The sequence below is a fragment of the Protopterus annectens genome, chromosome 1.part0 (assembly GCF_019279795.1).
Source record: "Protopterus annectens isolate FY-2018-M chromosome 1.part0, PAN1.0, whole genome shotgun sequence".
NCBI lineage: Eukaryota > Metazoa > Chordata > Ceratodontiformes > Protopteridae > Protopterus > Protopterus annectens.
Genome location: NC_056725.1, coordinates 837,702,794 through 837,722,298, shown reverse-complemented (window position 1 = coordinate 837,722,298; position 19,505 = coordinate 837,702,794). Strand labels below are relative to the sequence as shown.

The 19,505-nt window shown below is 36.9% G+C and overlaps 1 protein-coding gene across 2 annotated transcripts in view; it reads left to right on the top strand.

Annotated features, from left to right (window-relative positions):
* The first annotated feature begins 1,223 nt into the window (after positions 1-1,223).
* Positions 1,224-19,505, top strand: part of DSE (dermatan sulfate epimerase) — a 522,935-nt gene continuing 504,653 nt past the window's right edge. For both annotated transcript variants that reach the window (XM_044063585.1, XR_006363718.1), the window contains exon 1: positions 1,224-1,523. The gene's annotated coding sequence lies outside the window, so the exon portion shown is untranslated. The remainder of the gene's footprint in view (positions 1,524-19,505) is intronic.

The window sequence follows — 19,505 nt, the reverse complement described above, 5'->3', positions numbered from 1 at the left end:
ACATACACACACACACACACACACACACACACACACACACACACACACACACATGCACACACACACGCATATAATACATAGCAGGGTATAAACAATTCAAAATGCTTAAAGTCTAGGCACAACTTTGAATGACATATTGTTACAAAGCCAAAATGTTGCTTTTTCAAAGCAAAACTGATGTGATTTCCTATATAATTATGGAATAGCTAAAGGTACGAAAAAAATAAATGTTGACCTGAAAAGGGAGCACCAAACTTTGTGTTCCAAGCTTACTGTTTTTTTGCACTGCACTGCTCTTTGTCTTCTGGTCTCTTACGAGAGGTGGGCTACTCCCAACACTGCAGACTGGGGAGGGGCTAGCACTGATTGTACAGTTGCTTAGGGGTGGGTGAGTTTGAAAATGGCAGTTGTTACAAAAGGAAGCTACTTTTGTGATATTCAAAGTGTCGAGACAGTTTACTTTGTAGCTGGTTTGGAAATCTGAACCAGACCACTATGAACCTATAAGAACAAATCCTGGAAGAATAAAATAGCACCATCATTATAACTGAAGTAAAATTTATTTTTTGCAAAGAATGGATAGCATTTTATGCTATTAACTTTGTTGCACTGTTCTTTCAACAATGGAAATAATAAAACATTAAGTTGCCTCTGCTGTCTGTAAAGGGACGGATGGTTTTCCATTATGAAACTGAGCGGATACACTTGACTTAATTTCTGTTCACATTAAATATAATAGCGTAGAGGTACTAAGGTACAGTTAAAAGTAGTCATTGCCATTAAAAGCATTTCCATTATTCTGCCTTAATATTTTTAAATATTATATGTTTCAGTAGTTGATATAAACGGGCTGCCAAACGACAAAAATTCATACTGTTGCTGATGTTTTAAGAGACTACACAATATATAAATAAATGCTAACTGCGAGACAGGGTTCATTCTTTCATCTTAAATTTTCTTACAGCTGAAACAGTAACATTCCACTGTTAGTGTTTGAACTGTTATTTGGTGGGGGTGGCAGCATCAGGAAATTAGACACTATAACCCTGAAATCTGCCCCCACAGGTCACAAGGAACTATACTGATAATGAAGGATGCTTACGTTTAGACATGCAAGGCACCTAATACTGATTAAAACTCCTTCCAGCACAACTGCTCAGCCCCTCCTCCCCTAATGGGTCTCTCAATCACCACTCCGCCTGCTGACGTTAACTTCCCCTTTGCAGACCTCAGACTTACAACCAAGTAGCAGTGAAGTTCTGATTTCTCCAGTAGTGCAGAGCAGAACAGTGAAAATGCTGTGGTTTACTATGCAGGATAAACTGTAACATTTTGCAGGCAGTTCTACGAACTTACCGCATTCTAAAAATGTCAGCACAAAGTTGAGGATGTCGAGTGATCTTTTGGGAAGAATTTAACAAAAAGAAAAAGAAGTGGAAGAAAGGAAAGGAATCAGGTAGCAGTTAGTAATCTAATGGCTACACGAAGCTTTAATGCATCAGAAGCATCTACTTAACAGAGCTGTAAGTACAACTAATGCTTAAACTTCCTAAATGTTAAACACTTCTTTCAGCTTTTCCCGGTTAGGGGTCGCCACAGCATATCACCTGTTTCCATTTCATTAAACACTACCATATTGTATTTAAAAAGCTGTGATGTTAGAATAAACGAGCTTGCGTACATAAGAAGAAATCCCTATAGATTTCTATATTGTATGCATGTGACAATTGTTTGGTCTAGTTTAGGGCAACCAGATAACAATATCCTGCTTTGGAAATCTGACAATATTAGTTTCAGTGCAAGTGTTTAAAAAATACAGCATTTTGCTCAGGGAATAACTCAGGACTCACCCAAGTAATGCCAATATCTACTATAAAAATGAGAGCTCCACCCACATAACACTATTTTCCAGATGCTAATATGCCATTTTATTACTATGTCCAAGTGTGGATGTGGCAGGGAATATCAGCATAGCTTTTCTAGTTGGTCGTGTTTTATCTTTTACTTTTAAGAAGTAATTTATAAACTGATTACATCTAAAACCATACTGTCATAATGCATCAGCTACCATAGAATCTGGGGGGCTATTCATAAGAGTTGAATCTTTTTTTTTTTTATCTATTTCTAGGCACAGTATGTTTTAATGTTATATGCTTCCTGGCTGATAAATAAGGCTTGCGGATGAGAAACAGGGCATTACTAATTTAAGGCAGCATATCTACATATCAGATAATACCCGAAACATTGGATTGAAGGGCTTTTAAGTGGTTGTTACTGTTAACACTATTGCAGTCTGTAGATTACATCCACGTTAAAATTAAATAGCGAGACATCAAAACATATCATTATTCTGATTTATTCAGTTTGGTACTTGAAATACTGAAGTCCTGCACCACCTAGTTGCTTTGAAAAATTGGATGTAAGCAAAACAATTACTTTACTCTTTTAGAATGAAAGATATTTTTCAAGACATTTAAAATTGTTTTAGAAATAGCATATTACATTTTATTATTATTAAACATTTTGTATCAGCAGGTGTGTGTGTGTGTGTCATTGGTTATTTTTTTTTCACAAAAAAAGTTATACATATTGATTTACTGATGCAATACATCTAAAGAGAAAAAGTGGTAAAATAAGAGCAAGTCTTCCATAATAAAAACTGATGTATGCACAAGTCTGAATATAGTAACAAGTGTGATTTTTCACTTCCTAAGAATGTGCAGTATATCATATCAGTCATATGTTTAATCTGTCATACTAGGTAGCTGAAAGCACTTAAAAGTAGTTTTCTATGTCACATCACACCTGAGACACAAAGACACAGCATCTTCTGAGGTTATTGCTTCATTGTAAACAAAAAGCTGCCTGAATATCTGGACAGAGGAGACAAACTGGTTAACAGCTCTGTACTAATTAATAATACAGCTTGAAGGTTTTATGTAAAATGATGCATACAAGTTTTATTTTAATAATATAACCAGTGAAATAATTTAAAAGTATTATACCCTAATAATAACATTAAGTGATAACAGTAGGAATCCTATGCTAATGTTAGTATGAGTAGATGGCATTGTGCTATACCTTGTGCCTCACGGTTTTCTAACTAATTATACTGAAGTTTTTAAATGTTTAATAGTTTAAACCCTTCCTACTACAAGATGCACTGCTATCTAGGGTCTGTATATACTATCTGATCCTTTCTGCTGATATTGTTAATTGCCATGTTATCCAAAGCTATGCTGTAAGTCATGTAAATATATACAGAAACTGGCACTATTGCACACTTTCCATGAAAAGATAGTATAAGTGACTGATGGTTAAAAGATATTTATGTTATTTTTTAATTATATTAGCATTTGTTTACTGGCATTGACTACCTGTGTACAAATTGTGACCCCTTATCAGTGGAGGTCAGGACAGAAAAACTCCATTACAACAATAAATGGGCAGTATTTACAACGGTATAATGAGTTAAGTACAGATATTAATAAACATTTAAACATTTACAATGTACAGAAATACAGCAGATAGCACAAGGATTTCAAAACATTTCATCACGTGAATTTACAGAGGTATGATAGGGGTCACATTTACAGTGGTGTTATATTATATAGACATTTATTTTTTTATTTATATGTAGAGGGGGAGATAAAAAATGCTGCTTTATGTATAGACAGAGAGAGAAAATTCATCAGTATGTTTTTGAGATGATGATTGCATATCAGGCAGGAGTGGAGTAGAAGCACTGCCAGGAGTCTGAGAGATATTGTCTAAGCTATACTTTAAAGGACTTTGATTTAATTGTCATCAGTGCCACTACAGGAATAATGTACAGTGCGGTGCATATACAATTGTATACATTTTTTAACTGTACAAGAGCCACTCACTTATTCAGAGGACTATATCTTGAACAGAAATGTCCTTTTTACTTCATGTTAGAAAACAGAGAATACTTTTTTCAGGGTTTGCTTTCTGCTTAGAACAGATTCCAGCCGAGTTAATTAATGTCCTAAATTACATTTGTATTCCTTTTTTTATTGTTTGTGCCACCCCTGGTCCTGCTTTCACTCACTTGACCCATTCATTCTTATGGAATGGGAGATGGGTATTCCAGCCTAACTGAGAACTCTATGGGCCATTCATTGTTATGGAATGGGAACAGGGTATTCCCAGGCTAACTGGGAATTCCATGGGTCATTCATCCTGATGGAATGATGGAATGGGAACAGACTAGCTGAAAACTCTGTAGCCTGTTAAGGTTTACTCATGACTCCCCACTGGCCCTCTATTCCCTGGTGACAGTAGAGGGGAAGGTTTAAAACCTAGTGCTCTGGCTAGGTGCCACCCATGTGGGGAGCCAGAGACACTTCCTTTCCCCCAGGTGTGCTGGCAGAAGCTACTCACTCCCGTCTACCCTGTCCAGCTCTTACAAGTGCACCAGCCATTTGTTGAATTGGGATCACCTGCAATATAATCAAGATATTATCTCTGATCTGCCAAAGTACACTGATCAGTCTGGAAATATCTTCCCAGGTACTACAGAAAAGGATGTGTACAAGGATTTCCAAACTGGATATAATCTACTACATGTAAATCCTTCTGTCAGTGGTGATGTGATTAAGAAAAATGTGCAGACTGAGAGACTCAAGTGTAGGACTACATGGTAAACACTGTCACAAGTCCACTTTGTGCTTCTTGCAGTGAGAAACTGAAGTATGTCACTAAGAGAGGTGCTATACCATGAGTTACTTAGCCTTAAATTACACAAAATATATATATTTAATTTTTTTATTAAAATACACACAATATTTTCAAACATTACCAGACCCTTACTACGGTGTTCAGTAACACTTAATTCTTTGCAGACTGAAGCCCGGAAGAAGTTTTGATGGTATGTATATGCAAGGGATTTTGTGTGTGTGTGTGTGTGTGTGTGTGTGTGTGTGTGTGTGTGTGTGTGTGTGTGTGTGTGTGTGTGTGTGTGTGTGTGTGTGTGTGTGTACTGCTTTTATATGCATATATGAGTGTGTGCATGTATATACATATACACACACACACACACACACACACATTTTCATTTTAAGTATGCTTATTTCACTGATGCTAGTTATAAAACATATGTATTTAATATATGAGGGTCTGCTGTATGACAAATTAATAAATTATAAGTTTGCTATTTTATTAGTATTTATTTATTTGCTGCTTTTTAAAGTTTGGATTGCTATTTCCAATTTATTTTATTGGATGCAGTAACTATGCAGTTTCTTCACTGAATAAGATTTTAATTGGTTAACAATTTTTTATGAAGGCTGTCTTCTTTAGTTCTGATGTATGCTTTAATGCTACTTTTCTGTTTTTGTTACTTTTGTGGTTATGTTTTAGTAGTGCAGTGAAGATGGTATTATTGTATGTTATGTGTAGTTTTTGTGTAGATTTTTAGCTTTAGGTCAATTCTGCTGTTAATGCTGTTTTCTGATGGGTTGATTACACTTGTATATTTTTTTTGGGAGGTTTAACTTTTTCTTTCAATTTCTCTGGATTTGTCATTTTTAGTTGTTTTTCTGATTTATGTGTATTTTGATATGTGAAGTCTATGCATCTTTTTTCTCTGTGTGAAATGGGTTGAGTTTAAGAAGAATTGTGAAAAATGCTTGATGTTATGATTAAAATTAAGTCAAATGTTTTTATAAATGGGTATAGAGTTGATAAAATATAATCTGGCTGTGATATATTCCATTGTCCATTCACTCACTCACTCACTCAGTCTCTGTCTCTCTCTCTATATATATATATATATATATATGTGTGTGTGTGTGTGTGTGTGTGTGTGTGTGTGTGTGTGTGTGTGTGTGTGTGTGTGTGTGTGTGTGTGTGTGTCTATATACCAAACTCCCATACTTGCTCACCTTTAGGAACAGTGTTAGTTCTTGCTCCTGTGTCTGGAGTGGTAGGCAGTTTTGTTATTCAGCTTTGGAACATTTGAAGTATTCTTTTTAGCACTGCAAGGTTCTAACATTCCAGTGTTTAAGCTTATGATAGTAAATGTGTGTGTGTGTGTGTGTGTGTGTGTGTGTGTGTGTGTGTGTGTGTGTGTGTGTGTGTGTGTGTTGAAATATAGTATATATAAAATTGTTTATTTCTGATGCCAAAAATGCAGTTACAGTAGTATTGAGCTATGAGTGTAGCATGTAGCATCATGTACTGTTGAAAGCAAACAAGTCAGAAGTTTAAAATCTTTTTTTAAGTATTTTGGGTACACATATATGAAATGAACATTTATTAAGAGAGTGACTCACAAAAATGATTAGTAAAGATGAAAGACAAAGTATTGCAGTTAAAGATTAATAAATGTATTAGCACAGATTCAATGACAGCTTCTCTGAATACTTCATTGTTTTAAAACGGTGCATGATTAATTGGTTTGTAACAGTTCAACTAATTAGAATGTAATGCTAAAGTTGGCAACTAACCTGTGGAAAAGATGAGAACATATATGATTTGTTCGTGCACTTTCTTTTCTCTGTCTGGAGAAGAGAATATATATCTTTCAAAGTTATCCTTCATATTGAAACATATCCACCTGACAACTGTCTTTCGTAAGTCACTTACAAATTGGTTAATTAAATATTGTATGCATAGATGCTATTACTAAACCAAACTCCACGGTTATCATCCAGGTATTCATTTACAGATTTTCTGTGTGCACCAGTTAATGCCATTAATATATGCAGCCATGCTGAACAAGACTGGTGCACATATTCTGGTTTATGACTCTTCATTCCACAAACTCATTTATGTACTAACAGCTGCCATACCACTCAGTATTACTACTGTCTTCCTTAATTTCTCTTTATCTGTTCACTTTTCTGAGTTGGATGTCACTCAGTTATTTCCCTATTTACAACCCAGTTCACATTTGTCTGCCATTAACTGCCATCCAACTTTCAGTGTTTTCTCTAGTTCAGCATATCGTTTGCTTTACTCTTTTTTTTCTTTTCTGCTACTTTTTCTACTTGCATCTTTTCACCCCTTACATCCCTCTGAACCTACCAATTTCTTCCCTGCCCAGGCCTTTTAGTAAGTCTTTTAATAATCTTTTTACATCTCGTTTTGCTATCAGTCTTACCAACTGCCATTCACTTTACGTGTGTTTACCTGTGCAGTTTCCCATCACCTGGCTTATGAATCTGATTTCAGACTTCAGGCTGCACATTCCTTAAAGTAAGTGCAAGCTGCTCAAACAGATTCACTGATGCATTTTTCCAGCAGTGATATACTTCAACTCTCACTCATAATACTTTCAGTAACTTCAGTGTTTACAGCATGCCAGGATATCAATCTACAAAGCACATTCAAATTGAGTAATGTGCTCCAGGTAATCTCGGGAACACTAGGTAATATATCTTACCTCATACATTAATTTGTATTAGGGGTCTGTCCCTGGACTCTAATGAAGTTTAGCAAAAATACTTTTAAGGGAGTCTGGCTTAATGAAGTGACCAGTAGATGTACAAAGAAATATTGTTTATTTATTTATTTTGATAATTAAGATGTCCTGTGATTCTAAGTATTTCAGTAGAGACCTATGACAAAAGCTCCACACACAGTATAAAATGAAACATTTTATATATAGTGTGTGTGTGTGTGTGTGTGTGTGTGTGTGTGTGTGTGTGTGTGTGTGTGTGTGTATATGCGTGCGTGTATGTGTATTGGGGGGGTAGGATATTATAGGGATTCATTTTTTTCTTTTATCTATCTACACCTAAGTGAAGGAGAGGGATTAAAAACAAACATCTTAGCTTAAAGTATTGTATGTGATGGACAGAGGTGTGGGGAATTTGAATGTGATTAGTTTTGGGGATGTGCTGATTGAAAGTTATGAATCCACCCTGCCATAGATTAAGCACCTATTTGCTGTCTGTAAGATTATGGTAAAAATAAACACTCTTGCCCTGCATATTTTTCAGTACTTGTTATACCCAGTTAAGCACTACACTAAATAAATAAGCCAAAACTATAACCCATTGCTTCCTAGGGATATGTTAATTTTACCCTTACTTCAATGCTTTCTTCAGTACTTAATCAGTAGTAAACTTTGACTAAACACACACACACACACACACACACACACACACACACTCACTTTCTCTCTCTCTCTCTCTCTCTCTCACTCAGCTGTTTTCTCATGATAGGCCAGTGAAAATTTCTAGTGCCATAACTCTTTACTTCTTTCCACATGATGTATTGACACCAAGAAGGCACCTACTTGGCAAATAAAATGCACAAATACTGTTCACCTCTAATACAAACTAGCTATTATGTAAACATTTGGTAGCATACATCCAAGGCAGTTTATCTGTTTGCGAGACAGATACCCAGTTAAATTTTAAAACAAAGGTATACTTGTAAAAAAAAAATCCAGCCTCAAGTTTTGAAAGTTAAATAGGGCTTTTTTTACTTGCATAAAAATATATTAACACAAGCAAAGGAGGCTTTTAAACATAAATTATGCAAGGAGTGTGTTTGCACAGGAAAATTGAAAATAACAACTGTGACAATAGGAGGAACTGCCAGCCATGCCAGTGTAACATATGCCAGCCCAGCTATCTGGAGTTTTGTACAGAATTATATGTCATTTGTATAGCAAGCTGATTTGTACAGATGCTTGTGTTGAAAAATGTATTTGTAAAGCTGCTTGTATTAAAATGAATCAACAGTGTGCCCTGCTGGAAAGAAAAGAAATGTACATGCATTATTTTAACTGAATTAAATGTATATGCATTAACAGGGGATACTGGAAGAGAAGAGGTTAATCTCAGTCCAGGAAACTTTAAAATATATCTGAAATTAAATTACTTTATGGGTTAAGCCATAAAGATGTTATCCCACAGTTTTTAATGGAGCCAGAGATGCAATATCTGTGCTAGAGAATAGTTTGTAGCACCTGTAGGAAAAGTAGAATGGTTTCATTGTTTTATGGCTTCCAGATGTTTAATAAAACTTAGCTAAAGGTCTAGTGTGTATTGTAGCACATAGGTGCTAAACACTGGCAGCTTCTAGTGATGGGGCATAGTGCAGGAAACAGAGTCAGATGGCCAGATGTGTGTGGTGTCATTCTGTAAGCCATAAATAATATTTAGATATTAGTAGGAGATTGCTGTCAGTATTCTATATTCTGTCTTGGATCTGACAGCAAGGACCACTCATCCACTTCATCTTGCCTTTATTTAGAAAGTGCCCAGGGATAGCAATTCTCTAAGTCAGTTCGGAAAATATAGTGATAATAGTTAAGTATTGTTTTTCTGTAACTGTGTGACTTCTTCCAGCTGTATTATTTTCAATATTTCTTGTGACTGAAACTCTGGTGTTTACTGTAAATAGATATTTAGTATTTTCTTGTTCTTTTATTATTTATTATTAAATATATGCAAACTTTTCATTGTGGCTGGTACTTTTTAGAAAATATTTAAGGTTTGAGAGTATTTGCATGTATTTATTTGGTGATAATTGTGGCTACTCCTGAAGGCCTGGCTGTTCAGTCAACATTATCATTTGCATTAATATTCATTTCATTCAGTATAATTGGATACCATTATAAGAGCCTTATAGTAACTGGTAGCAGTGAATCTACCTTAAAGTCTGGGCAAAGTTGGTAAAGTGGGTAATCTGTGCCAGCCTTTCCTAGGTGTGTGTGTGTGGGTGTGTTTGAAAACTAAATATCAAAGAGTGTATGTCAGCTGCTTAGGGGAAGGAAATGAAGCACTGGTATAACATAGAGGATGCTGGAGGACATGGCTCGGACACTCGGCTGAGGTCTCAACTCTATAGCTATACTAGTGGGGAGTCTTACTGGGACCTGGAGGGATATAGATATAAAGAAATCCAGATTCTGGACTGACTGTACCCCCTGGATGCTCTTAAGGGAAATTGTGCTTGATGGAGAGAGGTCTGCATCAGGAAATAATGAGTGTACCCATTTATATTCCAAATGAATGTCCCTCACCAGTGTCAATGGTGAGGATTCAGGCTCCTTGATTACTAGCCCAGAGTGAAGACATCACAACAACATTCAAACAGGTAGGCTATACCAGAAAAATATTTACTTACATTTAGCTTTCTTACAACCTTACCACTAAGGAAGAATTATTTTTTTTTCTAATATGTAACTTGTTTAGTTATATTAGTAGGCAGGCCTGGGTCCAAATAAAATTGTTCCTTCAAACAGAACCAAAGAACCAGTCCTTTCTTTACAAGCTGTAACTGGGGAGCAAGTTAATTGGGACAATCATGAAAACCATGTTAATACAGAGGAAACAGTAAAGCTCTACAGCGCATTGTTCTGGAGATAATTAGTTTGTTAATTTATTCACATTTACTCCCCCTATTTGTAATTCTGGAACAGCCAGAATTCCATTACCCCCAATTCAGAGCTACTGTGAGAGATAGAGAGGGGGGGGGAGAGAGACAGAGACTATGGGAGGTGACAGTCCACACACTAGCCCCAGTACACCATATTAGAAATATAAACTACATGTTCTACTTTGAAAATGGATCTAGTGTGAGGTTTCAGTTAGACACAGACTGAAAAGAAAATGAATCGACATAACCAGATCATCATAGAGACAATTTTTACACCATTGAGTGGCTAGTCCTGACACAGCAGTCAGTCTGTAATCTTTGCTCTCCTGGTAGAGGATACTATGAATCACAGCTTGTACCTAATGCAGTCGCTCTACACAGTTCTTCCCTTGTTAGGCACCATCTACAATCTGTGCTTCTTCCCATGACTCAAGATGCTGGGTAAGTTAGGGAAGAATTGACACCACAGCATGCTCATACCGTTATGGAGGGAAAGGTGCATTTCAGATAACTGGAGAATAAGCATTCCAGTGTCCATCTACAAACACAAAAGGAACATTCACATATGTGGGCAGATGTATCAAACTCCTTTCACACTGCATGGAAGTACTGGAGAGGGTTACCAATAAATGGATACTAACAACGTCATTAAGATGGGAGATGAGTAGTTTGGATTCATTTCAGAATGCAGCACAACTGACCCAATGTTTGCAGTGTAACAAATAGTTGAGAAGAAGTTAGAAATAAGGAAAGAGTCCAACTGGGCATTCATAGACTTGGAGAAAGCATACAACAAGGTCCTAAGAAAGCTGATTTGGGCAGTTCTGTGGTAGTTTAAAGTCCCAGAAACATTGGTAGAAATAGTAAAGACTATGTACAATGACCCAATGACTCATGTACAAACAATGTTTGGACTCACTAAGGGGGATCCCAGTGGGAATGAGTGTGTATTAGAGTTCAGCTCTGAGCCCACTGCTGTCCATACTGGGGATGAACTTGATAGCAAACAAGTTGAACGGGACAGACCAACAAAGATGCTGTATGCAGATGATGTGGCATTATAAGCAGACTCTGAACAGGAACTTCAGCAAAGGGTAGGGGAATGGAATGTAAAACTGAAGGCACATGGGATGAAACCAAGTACAGATGAGACAGTGGTAATGGAAGCAAATGAGGGAAGTCAGAAGAAGCTGAGAATTGAGATAGAATGGACAATTAGTGCAATGGGTGAGCAGATTCAAGTATCTGGGAGGGGTGGTGGAGTCAAATGGAAACCTGAATAAGGAGGTCAAATCTAAATCAGAGGGACTGCAGCCAATTGACAAAGAACATCAGGATTAGTGTGTGTCAGAAGGATACACAATAAGCTGAAAACTAAGGTGTATTTTTATTTATTTTATTTTGAATTTGTTAATTGGAAGTAGAGCACTTATCCCATTCAATCCATTTCAGTCTCAGCCCTGGGTAAACACAACAGGTACATGACATTATATATAGAGAGAATGAGAAAATGCAATATTATATAGAGAGTGAATAATATAGTTGGCTTGAGGGTATAAAGGCAATAGATACATTACTTTATACACAGATTTACTGAGGAAAAACACAGTATATACCTGCATTAAATATAGAATCACATCAGAGTTGTTATGCTGAAAGAATCACAAAGAATCACAATCAAAAATGGAGTCAGAGCAAGGTATGTAGACAGAAGATGGGAGTGAAGTTTAAGTTATATGACCAAAGAGATAGCAGTTGCATTTTACTAGAGTCTTAAAATGTGTTTTTATTCATGAACAGAAAATGGGGTAATTGGAATGCTCTTTAAGAAAAGAAGGAACAGATTCCAATAGTTTGTCCAAGGACAGAGAAAGCATGGTCTGTGCAGCAAAGGCTAGTTTGGGGGGTGGGGGTTTAGTTTCTATACAGTGGTGTGATTGGTACTACTGTATGGTACAGAAACCTTGCTAGTAATGGCAGAGAAGATGAGGAAGCTACAGGTGATGGAGATGAAGTGCCTGAGAAGGGTGTAGGATGCACATTGTGAGACAGAGAAAGAAATGAGGGCATCAGAGCAGAAACCAAAGTAGTTCCGGTTGCAGAAAAGATCAAAGAGAACAGATTATGGTGGTTTGGACACAAGCAGGAAAGCAGAAAAAATCTGGTGAAGAAGATTTGAGAGAGATGGGATGAAGGCAAGAGGAAAGAAGGATATCCAACAGAAAGGTGCTATGATGCAACTTGCTACAGTACTGACTTTGCCCCATCACTAGTTTTTTATCACCTACTTTTATGAACAGATTTGAAGAATGAAGATGATAGTGTTTTGAAAACTCAAACTTTATATAACTTTCTTTTGTTTGAGACTAACAAGATAAAATGTCATTTCAAAATCCTGGCATAAGCATGAGTTGTTTAATGTACTTTATTGTAGTATTTAAGTATTAAGGTTAACCCTGATCAAAAACATTTAAGTATAAGGATTTAAATGAGGCATTTTGTTATATTTTTTTTACTTTATGAAGGTTTGAGTCCTGTTTGTTCTGTCACTGGGGAACACCAAGACCAGTATATTATCCTAAAACTTGTATTCCCCCCACCTAGCACACACATACAGACATGTATCCTGCCACTTACCCTTGGTATGTCATTCTTTGAGAATGATGGCTGTGGGGAGCTGGAAACCAAAGTCAGAAGGTTATCCACTATTCATATTCCCACTCTCACATCATGCTCACTAGTTGTGGCTTTGTGTTGCTTGCATAAATTCTTAAGATTGCCATGTGATATATCGAGTATATGGTACCCCTTCATTACATTGGTATTCACCTTCAGTTTTTACTAATGTTTGGTGTTGCACTGACAAAAAGCACTAGACCATCAGTCCTCTGCTTGCCTGCCTCAAGCCCCACCTGCAGCTGGACTGTTTGGATCATTGGCTGTGCATGCAGGTGGTCCACCTTTGCATTACTGGGATGCACTGGAAATTAACAGGCTTCTGCCAAGTAACCCTACCTCCCCCAGTAAATTACTTTTATATGCCCAAATAAATGGAAAAAGCATAAATCAGTGACACTTGCAGTTTAAAAAAATGCATGCATATCTACCCTTGGGTCCAGCATATATATATATATATATATATATATATATATATATATATATATATATATATATATATATATATATACATATATATATATATGTGTGTGTATATATATATATATATATATATATATATATATATATATATATAGGTATGGATAGATAGATGTGTGTATGTGTGTGTGTGTCAGATTCTCCATATTGGTACACTGTGTACCTGGGTGAGGCAATGCTTTTTTTCCCAAGATTTGTCTTTACAATTCCAACACTGACAAGCTGAATAGATGCCACAGTTGAAAGTTTAATATCTTAGGATACAACCTCATCTGAGTCCATTAGCTATTCTGTTCATGTAGTCAGTGTTATCAGCAAAGTCTACAAGCAGCTGGAATAGCAGTTAGGACTGCTGCAGCTAATAAATGCCTGTGTAACACAGTAACCCAAAAAACAAGCTTAGCACAGTCGCCATCACATATATATATATTGTTGTATGGGTGTTACACCCATTCTATAGCTACACACATACCTTCACAAGTTAAAACTGACCTATAAGAAGATTGCTAGATTAATTGCCTTTGCAGCAGGTAGCGACACTCTTCCATAAAATGTTAAAAGCTTGGGGTTTTATTTATTTTATTTGTTTACTAGGGTAGAGCATGAATCTCTATGGACCTTTTCAGACTCGGCCCTTGAGTGCTGTCTGGCTAAGTCTCATGCCCAGTCAGATAATTAGAAAATGAAGGCTGTAAGAATCAAACCCTGGACCACTGGATCACAGGAAATAGCTTGTTAACTAACTAAATTAATTTTATAAAAAGGTTTGACCTCTGAAAGCTTTGAGTAGCATTAGCAGATATCATTTAACCAACCATTAGGCAGTTAACAATGAAGAGATATTATTTAGATGACTCATGAATTAATGGAAATCTGCTACACTATTACTGCTTGAAATGTTTGAAATTTGTAGAAAGCCATTTATAATTAAGCAATAACCGAAGACGTGGTGTGGTATATTGAAGATTTACCCATGGTTGGTGTGGTTTAATCATGAGGGTGAAGTCCGAGTGCTTAAATAAAGCCAACCATGGGTAAATTTCAATATACCATAACCACAGAGTCAGTTATTGCTATTATACAATGACATTATTTAAGAAGAAAACACTTACTTTTCTTAAATAATGTCTTTGTGTAATGGCGCATGACTGTTCTTCTGCTGGTTGTGGTGCAATGCTTCCCTGTTTTGATGTACTGAGCATGCGTATGGGACTTGTGCCCCATACATACCCAGTACATCAATGCTTTGAAATGGAAGCAACGGAGAAAAAAAAGTCTCTGTTGCTCAGTTTTTTCTTTTTTTTTTTTTTTTTTTTTTTTTTTTTTTAATTTGTTTAAAAAAATGTTTTGAGGACTTTATACCAACGGAAAAAAGTCCGGGCGAACGGACCTTCTTCCGTTGGTATATTGTGGGATTTACAATGGGCACGCTGGCCAATCAGCGTGTACATTTTGGAATATTAATGGGGGGGGGGGTCATTGTATAATTGCTGTTAGTACATGAATGACTTGCTGTCTCAAAAGATCAACAAAATGCCCATACATCTCCAGCTATTAATGAATTCTAAAATGTCACTGTCTTGATTCTGGGTGCATACTATACTTGCATTGCTATTCAATTACATGATTTTTTTTGTTTGTTTTTCTGTACTCACACACTGCTGACTTCAGGCTGCTCTGTGGGCAACTACCCTAGTTCCCATGCTTCTACAGTACCCCAGCTTGACTTACACCAAGGAAAGGTCTCCCTAAAATCAGAACCTCAATTATTTTTTCATCACTCCAATAAATCTGCCAGCAGTTTCTAGAGCCACAGGTCAAATGTATGTATTGGCTCTAAGCTTCCCTTCTTCAAATATCAATACACAGCTTCATTGCATCAATAAAGGCTGAATATAATGCCTTAAATAGTTTTCTTATGTTTATTCTTTCTCTTGGAATAACAAGTGTGATTTAGATTGTTGTGTCTGTTGTATTGTTGTTCCTCCAGACACTGGATCCTTCCCAATTCAGCTTTGTTAAGGGCAGATCTTGCCTCTTGAACTTGGTCGACTTCTTTGAAACAGTTACCAAAGCCATAGATGAAGGGAAGGTAGTCCATACAGCCTACCTGGACCTCGCAAAAGCCTTCAACACAATACCCCACTCGGGCATCATAAATAAGCTCACCAGCTTAAATATCAACCCCTATGTCACAAGATGGGTTGCAAACTGGCTCAGGGATAGAACCCACATGGTCAGAATAGCAGGTGCCATGTCAGACTCTAAACCAGTTACAAGTGGCGTCCCACAAGGCTCAGTCCTGGGACCTCTCTTGTTCGGTATATATTTCTCCGAGGTAGAGGCTAACACTGGTGGACTATGGCTGACCAAGTTTGCAGATGACTGCAAACTGGGTGCCGTAATCGACTCTCCGACTGACACAAGCATCCTCCAAAAGGGTCTCACAGAGACGGATAACTGGTGCCAGAGCCATGGCCTAAAGCTAATTGCCAAAAAGTGCATAGTCATCCCCTTTGGGAAAAACGAAGTGCCCACAAATTACCACCTAGATGGTAATCCATTAAGTACGGAAGAAGTAATTAGGGACTTTGGGACCCAAGTAGATAGCAATCTCTCCTTTGACAATCATGTTGCCAAAGTGGTTAGAAAGACCTTCTATATAGCCCACCTTATCACGAAAGGATTCACATCTAGATCAAGAGAGATCATTGTGCCCCTCTACTCATCACTTATCAGGCCCATAATTGAATACAATGCCCCATTTGGGATGTACCTTACCTGACACCTGCAGCAACTGGAAAGACCCCAAAAGTATCTCACCAAGAGGATCACAGGGCTCAAACAGATGCCCTATGCAGTTCGGCTAAAGAAACTCCAGCTCTACTCAGTTGCGTACCGCCTACTCAGAGGCGATCTGTGTCTGACGTTTAAGGCCATGTCCAACCCAGAATTAATGGACATGCTTCACCTCAGGAAATCCAAATCCCTTAGAACTACATGCTCCAGGGACTTGAACCTCAGCATAGAAATAAATAGGAAATGCTGGAGGGACAGATTCTTATCCCAGAGGCTCCCCTCACTCTGGAACAAAATCCCAATCCATGTTAGGCAGAGCCCCTCACTGACCCTCTTCAAGAGAAATCTTGACGAATGGATGGGAGATCGTAAGTTTACCCCTGGGATCTCTTCTGTGTCCCTGCTTGACAGAGGTACAGTAAACTAACCTTAAAAGGGCTACCTTCTGTGACCTACTATACAGAGGCACAGTCAACTAATCTAAAAGGTTGGCAAAAGCCAAACACACTCTGGCTAAGCTTATAAATGCCCTAGGGCAGATAGCCTAGTATCAACCTATGAACCTATGATCAATGTATTTCATTTACTTATGCTGCATATAAAGGTTTGGGGTTGCCATGGTGGTGTAACAGTTAGCATAGTCGCCTCACAGCAAGAGGTTCTCCAGTTCAATTGTTGGCTGGGGTCCCTTCTGTGTGAAGTCTGCATGTCCTTCCTGAAGTCATGTGTGTTTCCTCTGGGTGCTCTGGTTTCCTCCCACATTCCAAAGAGGTGGACTGAACACTCTAAACTGGCCGTAGGTCCGAGTGAGTGGTACGAATGAACTACTATTGCAGGGCTAGCCACCTGGTGGTGTAAACCTTGGCTCAAGATGATTGTTGCTGCTGAAGTGACACCCTGCCCCCATGTGCAAAATGGGAAAAAGGGATAAGGATGGATGCTGTATATAAGGTAATTGCTATATTTTCCTACATAACATTTATTTTCATATTAATTTATCTACGGTTGGGTTGTTGAAAGAAGTCTGTTGTAGACCACTTCCACTAATCCTTCTATTAAAAATATTAAAGCCTTGTAATATTCTAGAAGCCAGTTTAATCCCGTGATGCCTAGGGTCCTCATTTCTTCTGCAGAAGTTCTTCTCTTATTTTCCTGTGGTGCAGCTACAGTCAGATTGGCTTCTTTAGTTAGGTTCTAGTAATCAGTAAGTAATCAGTCAGGGCGACTGCTTATTGTCATATACATTCCAGGGACAGTAGTTTATTTCTTTGAAGGGGACTCTATGCAACAAATTAAGTGGCATTTCTCTGTTACTTCTTCCATTTTTCAGATGAGAACTACAATGCTCTTGAATTCTCATCCAAATGGCTCCTTCCCGTGTTAATTAAATATCCATCAATGTAATTACATTCATTATACTGAATCAGTCCGCGCACTGTGCGATATGTAAAGCACTGAAAGTGAACTCCAACAAAGTATGAACATGCTTAATTTTGAGAACTGGTGCCTAAAAGAACCTGCATCAAAATGTTTGTATTTTTTGTTTAGACAGACTACCATAATTTTGCAGCTGCTTTTACAGTGTTCAGGGTTTTTCAGCTGTCTAAAAATCCAGATTTCATAGGTTATGAACTAAATTTAAAGCCTCATGGAAAAAAGCACTGGACATTGTTTAATGCATCTAGTGCAGTAATATTTCTCAATGTACAGAGTAATTTACTCTAGTGTCTAGAGACAGATGAAATACAATAAAACATCCCTCTTAAGTGTTTAGCTTTGAAGAATAAATTCCAGTTTCTTGTATTAACAATTAAATTTTATGTATAAGGTTTCCATTTTTATTCTCCCTGATTGGGATGACGTTTAAAATGTACCTTTTTGTTTACTTTTCCAAGACCTGCATTAGTGTTAGACAGAGTGGCAAAATTCAAGACATGCCTATATCATCTGATCAGATTATTGCTTGTATGGAGTTGATCTGTAAATATAGGCCAATATATATAATGGAAACCGATAAATCCTTTAAACCTCATTAGACATTTTTCAGACAGATATAACATTTAAAATTTGTATTATGGAGTGGATCAGAGTAAAGCACCTTCTACATATTCTTGCGTGCTCCACTGTGTTATACCTTGAGGCAGACAAAATGACAGGTCATTCCTGCCATGATGGCATTCATTCTGAGATAATGAAAATTGTTCTAATGCAAATATCAGGGAAAGTCTATGAGGTACCCAATTAAAGACAAAAAATGATAAATTTACTCAGCGTGAGCTAAAACAAGATGAGGAGTCCTTTTCTCACAAATGATGCATTTGATTTGACTCTCTTTAGTACAACCTTTGTTTGTAGAAAATATGCAAATATTTCCAGGAATTATCTAATACAGTAAAAAGCATAGAATAGCTCTTTTGGAGTAATGCATACATAAGGTATACAGTATTGCCATCAAATGTTCAGATCCACAAAGTAACTGTAAAAGTATATACAAGACAAAGCAAACTTTGGCTCTGATAAAGTGCAAAAGTGGCTGATGAAATCAGTGCATAGAGTACAAGACAGAACAACTATGTGGTAAGATTAGAAAATATCTACTTTGGATAATATATGCTAATATATATTTTATATTTACAGAGGTGTTCTTACACACACACATTAAGTATATATATATATATATATATATATATATATATATATATATATATATATATATATATATACACACACATACATATAAATATATATATATATATATATATATATACACACACACACATATATATATATATATATATATACACACACATATATATATATATATATATATATATATATATATATATATATACACAGATCAAAATGCATGCACTCCTGTTTTTTTGTCCGGTTACATGCTGATTGGCATTACAGCCCAAAAAGCTATGTAAACATTGCAAAAACATGGCTGACATGACACTGATCTTTGCACTACACCACTGACACTAATATGCACACTACAACACTGACACTGATGTACACACTACAACACTGACACTGATCTACACACTACACCACTGACTCTGTTGTACACACTACACCACTGCTCTTAGTTCATTGCATGAACTATTGTATCAGAAACTACGGTGTCAAGGAGCATGTGCTAATGAAATATGCATGTCATCTGAAGTAGTAAGGATACCGTAAAACAT